Here is a 7,716-nt window from a genome sequence, read left to right as displayed (position 1 = left end):
ATGTTCTAAGTTTGAGGGTGAAAAAGCGACAGAACTTCCTTGGTCATCTTCAAGAGGCAGCTCGGGAGGGAAGTTCCACCAGCTAAACCTAAAGTTTTTTCACCTTAAACTAAAAGAACGTTTCTTAATGTACTAATATTTGTATACAACAAGTAATATATTATGTCGTCTTTATTCCCTTAGTTTCAAGAGATACAACTAATTTTTACCAGTGTGATTTACTGCACGTGCCTCCTATGTCCTATGGTATTGTATTAATAGTTAAACCTTGTTGAGGATTCTACTACGTAAAACACTATCGAATCGAAAACAATATTATTACAATTCTTATACTGTCAAATGGATTTGAAGTCTACGTAAAGTAAAGAGACGCTTCACAAAGAAAATAATCGCCAAGTAATTTTTGCCTACTTAACGTGTACTTCAGTGAGACTATCGAATAAGCGTATTGTCACCAAGGAGGCATGTATGAACCCTACAACTGAATAAATACAATGGGGGGGGGGTTGGATTTCCAGCTAAAACTTTGAAAGCGCTTCTACTTTCTTCCATTCTGGCTACATGAACTGCCCACCAAAGTCTTCTAGATTTGATGACCCTAACAATCTTTGATGAACGATATAAAGTTTCCGCCATTCCCCATTTCCGTTCCTCTTGGACCCGAATATTCGTCTTAAGATCTTTTTCGCAAATACTTTCAGTTTATGTTCTTCCGTCAGGGTAAGTGACCATGTTTCGGAACATACAGGACAACAGGCATGATTACCGTTTTACATATTTTAAGCTTCAAATTCCCTACTTTTACTTAACATTCAATTTCTTCATGAATATTTTTTTGATTTGTTAATATTGATTCTAGATATTTTAAAATATATACTTTGTCGAAAGTATTGTTTGATATTTTGACGCATCCATAATTTGTAGTATTACGATCCGTTGAACTTCCGTGTATTTAGTTTTCCCAGCAAGGAGTTTGCGTTGTGGGCTAATGTGTAATATTCTTGGAAACTCTATTGCTTGTTACTCAAGGCTTTACAATGGATTCAATAACTGTTATATCGTGCACTTTGATAATACGGTTTAGGCACTTTTTACATTGGTACACGTCGGTAGTACTGTTGTAGGCCACACCTTACCAGATCATGACTGTAGCAGCATGTTGAACTCGAGGAATTCTTGAAGATCTCTCACGAGCTTTCCAAAGCAATTTGGAAGTATAATCACGTTGTTCTGGAAGTTCAACCTCTGTTCAACCGTAAAGAACGTGAGAGGTTTGAGGTTTGAAGAATTTTGTGATATCTATTTTAAGCGTCGGCATTTTGCTTTTTAATTCTTGATCTTCAACTGCGGTACAATATCGTCGTTTCTTCAATATTCTGGCAGTCACAAATCACTGTCTATAGTACGGAACATCGATGATTGTAATACCTGCATATCATATCACGGATTACTTTATCACAGATTTTGCCTTGGAAACATTTACCATCTGTGTGATCAGTACTGTCTATAAATGTCTTACTAAATCTATCTTCTACAATCTCAGTCACATTGAACTGTTAAATTTCATTGGTAATTTTCCGATCTTACTTAGCACTATCACTGACATATAATTTTCGTAATCGTTACATTCTTTGGATCAGAGAATAAATACATTACCAAGGAAGAACTTATAATGAATCAAAGTTGCTTGGGTAGACGGGAAGTGCTTGGCCTTTATCACCTGTGTACAGGCTACGTCACAACGTTACTACATATCGGTGGACAAATTACTTATATTTGTTTAAACTAAGGAACTATTGGAAGCGGCTTCATGGACATGTCACTCAAAATCAGTATTTTCTTCATATTGCCAGTTATTATTGCTAATTAATAGGCCGGAGAGTTCATTAAAAGTAACAGCAAAATACGTAAAAAGAACTGAATAATGAATATTTTCTTTTTGTTTAATTCTATTGGCTGTTCATTACTTGAGGACTGTTCATTACTAGAAGATAATGAATCTAAGATTTACAGGTTCGAGAAAGGGTTTAGCTTGGTCATTACATGAAACGAAGTGATGTACTGCCATCTCTGTAAACAGGAAAATGTGATGTCTGAAACTCTAATGTTATTTGAGCTTGCTTGAGCCAACGAGTTTCATGGCGCATCATTATATTCGTCGTCTCAGCTCCTTTTAATATGCTTGGTTTATTCAAGAGTATCCATAAATGCAATTTGAAAGTAGTCTTTTTCCAATTTCTTCCTTGAGAAAAAGTGATATACTACAATCTCTTTAAGCAGAAGGACTGTTTTGATTTACAAGCGCTAATAATCTGTAATTTGCGTGACCAATTTTCATAGTGCCATCATTTCAACTATATTTATCCTCCAATTTCAAGGGAAATGCCGTCTTACTTATTTGCTTTCTTTAACCGTCTTGCCTATTTACTTTCTTTAATGAATATTTATTAATGAAGTTTGTTTAGGAGATTTATCAATTTCCGAAATGAATGGAATGTGTCATGATGATTTATCTTCTCTCACCTTCAAGCAAGAATGTCTATGTTCTTTTTTCTTACTGGAGGAAACATGTTTCTGGCCATTTCTGACCTTCTCTTAGACTTAGCTGATTACCATGTATTCCTTGAGAATGTTGTGTAGTCTTGTAAGCCTTACTTTTAGAAAATATGAGATGATATTTAATTATTGGTGAGTCACTTGTAACCGTATTTGGTGTATAATATATAGAGATATTACTGTTTATTTTACGTTAGAATTTATTGCTTATTATTGAACATTTTATCAGAAGCAGTGCTAATAGCTTAGGTCTCCATAAATTCCTTGATGCCGAGACTAAAATACAGTACTGAAGAGACAATTTTAAGAGTTTCCATTACTCTAATGATCGTTCTATACATGATTATAGGGGTCTAGTGCTATCTTCTAATGCAAGAGACGGGTGTGCGTCTTCATTTAACTTTCTTTCTGTAAACCATTGTGTAGTTGTAGCGAGGATTCGTACTCAATTATGCATGCAAATCATTGTTATATGAGACATGCTCAATTTGAAATACATTCTACATATCACTTTTTAACAATGACCGATTCATTTAAGTTTTAAATGTTTTGGGTTTATCTAATTTGTAAGCGGGTGAACAACAAACACTTCAACTAATGTAAAACAATTTAATTAACACGAGGCGATACATAGGAAATTCTAATGTTTCGGATTGGTTAGAATTGTTCTACATTATAACTGAATTTCGTATTTTTATTCACCTTACATATTTCTCCTTTTTAGGCTGATACCTGTATAAAATTAACTAATAAATAATTTTACAGAAATATTCACATGTTTTGCAATACGGTTGAACAAAAGCAGAGAAATAATAAGGCGCCAGAAAGGCAAACTCGATGAAAATAATAAAATACTCAAGGAGAAAGGAAAGAAAAACGCCTTTCATATATTTGGAGGACTTGCATTGAGGGCGAAATCGTTCAGAAAGTCCATCAGTACGTCGTGAAAATGGGAATATAATGCCAGCAATACATCGTGTTAAATCTTCAATTAGACAGAGTTAAGGAAGCTGTTGTTGCTTGGCAACAGAAATAAAATAAAACAAACAATACAGAAAGAGAGAACTACGAGTGCCTGCAGAGTTCCAAGTTGAGAGAAGTATAACGTTACTAAAATTTAACTAACGGAATTATAGCGTTTTAATTTCAGAAGCGTTTTAATTTCTTACTTAAGTTACATTGATGCAATTACTGAATTTAGACTTCTGTCGATTGTTTGAAGTTGAATGATATATCAGAATTTTAAACAATACCCAGTATTTAAAATCAATATTAGATTATCTTAAATTATTTTCAATGGGGGCGGCAAAACGCTAATTAAAAGTAAACGTGCATTAAAAATTATTTAACACATGGGTTATATCATTGTACAGCCGGGAATAAAATGCTTTGCATTATTTTTGTCACTCTTTTTAAAGGCCAGTTATAACGAAAGCCGCCTAGAATTCAAAGAAAAGGCTATCGTGTTTCGGCATCTGAAGCCATTCTTTGATACTGCAGATAGCAATTCTTGTTATTTAAGGCAAATAATTTCCGCACTAGATGTTTTATATGTTTTTGGTTGTTGAAGAAAAACTATTACTGAAATTGAGCTATGGATCGGTATAGTAAAAAAAAAAATACGTGGATGTACGGTCTGTACTATATACTGGCGGAGGGATAAGCTCAACTTACTGAAGTTTCTTGACTTTACTTAAGGTTGTTCAAAATGTATGACATTCTATGCTGTTTTCTTGCAACAAGATCCACTTTGAAGCAGGACATTCAAGAAATTCAGACAATCCTTAAGTTACATAAATTCGAAATACGTAAGAGATTTCCAATATAAGTTCAACTTACGAACGCTACTTACACATCTTACGTAAGAGATAGTGATAAATTTTGTTTTTTGAGCCATTTATTGAATCCGATATGAGCTAAGTAAACTATTGTTCAATTAACATGTATTAACAATGTAATTTTATTGTTACATATTATAAATTTAATTTTTTTCAATAAAGAAATGTCATCTTCATCAGACATTAATTAGTATATATGTTCATAATATTGTTCAATTATTATCAATTAATTTATTTTCTCGTAAGTGTATAAATATGTCTAGTTAATCAAAATTATAGGCTATATCTCAGTAACCAAATTGCGCACTATAATAGCACCAGTGTTAATACAAAATCCTTAACTATTGTAAATGCAAGTATTAGTTTCGTTTTTGGTGTAGTTATCGTATAGTATCAATTTTTAGTTTACAAAAATTCAGTTTTCACGAAAATTGCGCGTGAGGACTCGCAAGCCCTGTATAATTTTGTTCAATTTAATGAGCTCTATTGATTGGTACATGTCTTTTCTCAATGGAAATCATTTTCCTGTTAAACGCTAATACGCTCTTACAGAATTAAATAAAAATAAAATAAATATAAAATAATTAAATAAAAATAATAAAAAATAAGAATTGCTATTTCTCTTCTATTTATAGCAATTCCTATTTTTTTTTACAATAAATAAATAAATTCTGATACCCATGTCCCAATGAAACTACCAATAAATGAATTCTCATGGCCCCAGAGAAGGCGGTATTTTCTGTGGCCCGATCCTCTTCGGATGGGAATGAAATTTCAATTACAAAAGCAATTTCTTACTACCATAGACGCCAACACAAGAGATCTACCATCGCACATCTATACCAACACCTTCACCACATCTGTACAGTCTTCGCTTCTCTTACATGCAATTGTCGCATAGCGGACGCTCATCGGATTCTACATGAACTCAGACCAGACTCCGGCTCTACCACGTTACACATATTCACCTTCTTCCTCTTCATGAACATGATCAAGCTAGTGCTCACTATAACCCCTGTCGTATATATTGCCGCCATCTATTCATCCACTGTACTTAATTTCACGAATGCAACACTCCTTTGTTTTCTAACTAAAGGGCTCCAAGGCTTCCCTTCTTTCCTTAGAAGGGAAGAAAAAGGCTGGTGTTGTAATTGTTAAAAGAAAGTGATCATATCTCAAAATGGCTTACGAGTAGAGACATGTAAGTTAAATACATGTTTTGTGATACTTGCGTTAGAAGGGAAGAGGAATAAAGGGCTTAAATTGCTATAATAAAATGGCCATTCCTTAAGATGTTAGGAATATGAGAAATGCGAGGGCGTAGATTAGTTTGTACAAATAGTGCACAACAGTGGTCGTCAACTTGTAAACCTTTATCTGTTTTTAATAATAATATAGGTAACTTGCAAGTAAACCATACCCTTGACGTGGTTGTTCAAATTCGACATATTTTTTTCTTTTAATTTGGGAGTAATAAATTATTTTCTTTGCATATTTTGTATTTCTAAGATAACGTTTCATGCATCCTAAGTCTATATACCTGATATTGATTTTACTTTTTCAATCGACCTATGAAAATATAAGTAGGTAGAAATTAGATTGAAACTGTTCACACCTGGGGCAGCTCCTGTTAATATTAGGTAACAATTTGTTTCGAAAAACGAAATACGTAAAAATGCTTTATAATTAACAATCATGCAACATATTGTGTTTAAGAAAACAAAGCAATATGTTCCATATATTTCTAGTGAAAATAGCAATAGGATTTGTAGTTAACTTACGTTAAATCTTGAAATTCACAAGTTATGGTTATATTGTGTAATGCATAAAGTCAAACAAATGCAAAGAAATATTTCTTTCAATATTATATTTTAAGTATCTTACTATAAGCAAGACACGGACATATGATTATATTGGAATACAAACCACTCTTGGTGTTCGCGCTTGGAGCAAGACCGATTTCAAGACACTACTCACACCAAAGAACACCAAACTATTGGCTGTATTGATCTAATAGTGGTAAGTTAAATTAACACAAATTACATTCAATTAGATTACTGTTAAAATTAGCTCAGAAAGCCAACATAAATAAATATTCGCTTACTATTTAAACAGTTCTTTCTTTTTTGAGAGAACTTGTGCGGTATTTAGTTGGAGACAACTGGAGTGTATAATGATATTGTAGTATTACTTTGGCATGATACATTGAAGCAATGCTGACTTCTGCTACAGAGAAAGTGACACTTGTTATCCTTTGGTGAATATTTGCGTCGAACCTCTGTACTAAAAAAGTTGAGTTTAATTCATTTAACACACATGCACTTCATATAGCACACTACGACGAAGTTTTTATCCCTAATTATCATTCTTACTATCAAAGTGTAACACAATGAAAACAATGCTTAGTCAATTCCTGATCCAGTGACAAGTTCTGGTATGTTTACAACTATAAATTATTAGCAATATATTAATGACCAAGCAACATCTTGAGAAGTATCATGTTGCTAATTTGCTCATGTTAATCTTCTTGGCAGTTCCTTGGATATACACTACATAAAATTCAGCCGTAATAATTTCACCTTTAAAATACAGGTATTTAAAATATTTTGTGTATTACTTCTAGTCTTCACTCATGAATTAAGAGATTGCCCATTTTCATATATACGTAACTATATATACTCTAAAAATCATTTCAATAGAACATTTTAAACGTAATCATAGATAACTAAAATGGTGTAAGTTGTTCTTGTAAAACATATTTTTAGATAAACAATTGAAATAGATTGTAACGATATCAAAGGAACTTAAAAATAACGTCGTTATTAGCGAGTATCGTTATAACTGAGTTGTGTTTTACCAGTATGTCATCTGAAGTTGGGAATGATTAAGTATTTTGCCATTTGATTATGTTTATGTTACAGATATGAGATTGAGATGCGCTATATACGAGTTTGAAGCATTGAATTTTGTGAATATTGTATGGTTCAAAATAATCGTTGTATGGGGGAATAGTTGTCTCACTGAACGATTGATGCAATATACGAAGTGTCACAAAAACTGATGTTGATATACCCAAGTTCATTTGTACACAAGTTTTATCATATGTCAGGCCAATATACAATATTACCATTTTAATGCTTTATACGATACGTGTCATCGAACGTTCTAATTAAGATGGTTTAAAATTTGCTAGGAAGTTTAAGAAAATTCAATTAAGGGAAATGTCAATTAGAATTTGAATTTCGAAAAAAGTTTTTTTATCTGTCAAGTCAGGCATGTAGCCAACGGGCTCCTCTTCGAGACCAGAAATGAGAAAAATAAG

The sequence above is a fragment of the Thermobia domestica genome, chromosome 8 (genome assembly GCF_964235325.1).
Source record: "Thermobia domestica chromosome 8, izTheDome1.hap1.1, whole genome shotgun sequence".
NCBI lineage: Eukaryota > Metazoa > Arthropoda > Insecta > Zygentoma > Lepismatidae > Thermobia > Thermobia domestica.
This window is presented reverse-complemented; position numbering follows the sequence as displayed.